The sequence below is a fragment of the Nanorana parkeri genome, unplaced genomic scaffold (assembly GCF_000935625.1).
Source record: "Nanorana parkeri isolate BGI_ZX_2015 unplaced genomic scaffold, ASM93562v1 scaffold1335, whole genome shotgun sequence".
Classification (NCBI taxonomy): Eukaryota; Metazoa; Chordata; class Amphibia; order Anura; family Dicroglossidae; genus Nanorana; species Nanorana parkeri.
This window is the reverse complement of record NW_017307603.1, coordinates 35,959-38,214: the sequence shown is the minus strand read 5'-3', so window position 1 is coordinate 38,214 and position 2,256 is coordinate 35,959.

Genomic DNA, 2,256 nt, shown 5'->3' with positions numbered 1-2,256 from the left:
GTATAGGTCTGCCTACAAACTAGAGAGGGATCTTCCCTTAGAATAGGTGTAGGTACAATTACCCAGGACGGTCTGAGGATTATTATAATATGCTGAATGATGAGATAACTCAAATGACAATGAAGGGAGAGGCTTTAATTATACGGTAGGTGGACATTAACTGGACTTGTATTACAAGCAGGAATAAAGATATATTGAAAGCAGTGGCGTAACCAGATTTACAGGCACCTGGGGCAGAACAAAATTGGATCTGTGGGGGGTTTTGCAGGCTGCAGAGCCCCCTAGGCAAACCTGCCAAGCCCCCCCGTGGATCCAACAGAGACCCCCACAGACCCTGCAGTCTGCTGGATCTCAGGGGGGTTATGCAGGATCTGTGGGGGGCTTTGCAGGCTGCAGAGACTCCTATGGATCCTGCAAAGTCCCCCACGGATCCTGCAGAGTCCCCCTGAGACTCTGCAGTCTGCCAGATCTCAGGGGGGCTGTGCAGGATTTGTGGTGGGCCTTGCAGGCTGCAGAGACCCTTAAGGATCCTGCAAAGCCCCCCCACAGATCCTGCAGAGACCCCCACAGGCCCTGCAGTCTGACGCATCTCAGGGGGGCTGTGCAGAGAAGTCTTAAACAGGAAACGGAACTCATCTAGGGCAGTGATATGTTATCAAGCACTCGGAACCTGCAAGGTTCTAGATGGTGGCAGCCTCCTCTACATGGCAGCCCTAGCCTTCACAGACCAAAACCACACTGGGTCAAAATGAGGTTGGGTAAAGCCTTGTCAGTGGCTGAAAACACTCCACTGCAATCAAAGACAGACCCTGAAAGACCTACTATAGAAGGAGAGCCGTCATCCCCTCTTTCGAGTATACTCCCAGGTCTCAGGAGATTCGTTGGGTCCCGAATCCCGTGTCACAGCTGGACAAGGAAATGGCGGACATTATCCTGAGCCAAAATAGCACTAATTCTGTTTTAACACAAAGCCCTAGTGGGTCATTAATACAAGATCCAGAGGCCCCTTATTTATGAGACTCGGTTCTTATTGTAAGATTCTCAGCTCTCCTGCTGGGGGAGTTTCCTAAGGCTTTAACACAAATAATTTGGGGCAACAGTTAGACAATATTGAGCAGAAACTAGAAAAAAATGTAGCTGGGTCTCTCAAAACTGCTTACAGATTGAAATGTAATCCAAACTGGACAAATACTAAAATAGAGGACTTTTGAGTTATAAATGAGGTACTGTCTATTTAAGATATGCACAGTTTACTTCTGCTTTAAGGATCTAGAAACGGCGATTTGAGAATTTATTACAGACTTGCTACCTGACAGTGTTGAGCATCACCTCACACAGGGTCAATAGGGCCCTTATGGCTCCCAGACCAGATGGCAACCCCAGAAACATCATCATAAAGCCATATTTGTAAAACATAACAGGAGCAATTATGCATGTGTGTAAAAACAAAAATGACCTCAAACTGCACAGACATGAAATCCAGATTTTTGCTGACATAGCCCTAATTACAGTGCAGAAGTGCAGAGCTCTAAAGCCACTCTTGCAACCACTTATACACAAGATTATCAAATATGGCTGGGCTGAATCTGTATCTTACAGTGAGGACAGAAAATACACTATGCTGGGCTATGCATGAATATTTAATGATAAACCAAGATGAACCTAGAGTCTTGCTAGCGTGAAAGGAAAATCCTGAGACTCGACCGGTATACCTAAAATGAGATTGGGTATGGGTACCCTTTCCCAGAATACACAATTAGTTATTTAGGAGTTTGCCCAATACTACACGAAAGGTATATCAACAACCTAAATTATTTGATAAATCTAAATCCTAATTCCTAAAAAACAGAACACTCATGTTGAGTTTAGGGAAAATTAATTTTCTACTAAAGTCTTAGCCGTAATTAAAACGTTAAATACGAAAAAGCACCAGACCCATGCTGGAAAAATAAAACAAAATACAACACGTTACAAAGTTTGAGCATCTGTTGTTTATGCTTTAAAATTATGCTACTTCGTAAACTAAACTCAGCAAATGTTATCAAACCCTTTTTTACCCTCCCAAAAGGGAGTTATTTAGATACATACAGAAAAAAAACCTATATTACACAGACAATAAAAGTCCAGAATAATCACCACTCCCTAGCCCCATTTGAACACATATGACAGACTTTCATACCTCAGGTCTTGTCCTTGTTTTATTTTCAACCCTGGACGCTCCACCAACATCCCCATAAGTCCAAAAGGGGGGGGGGG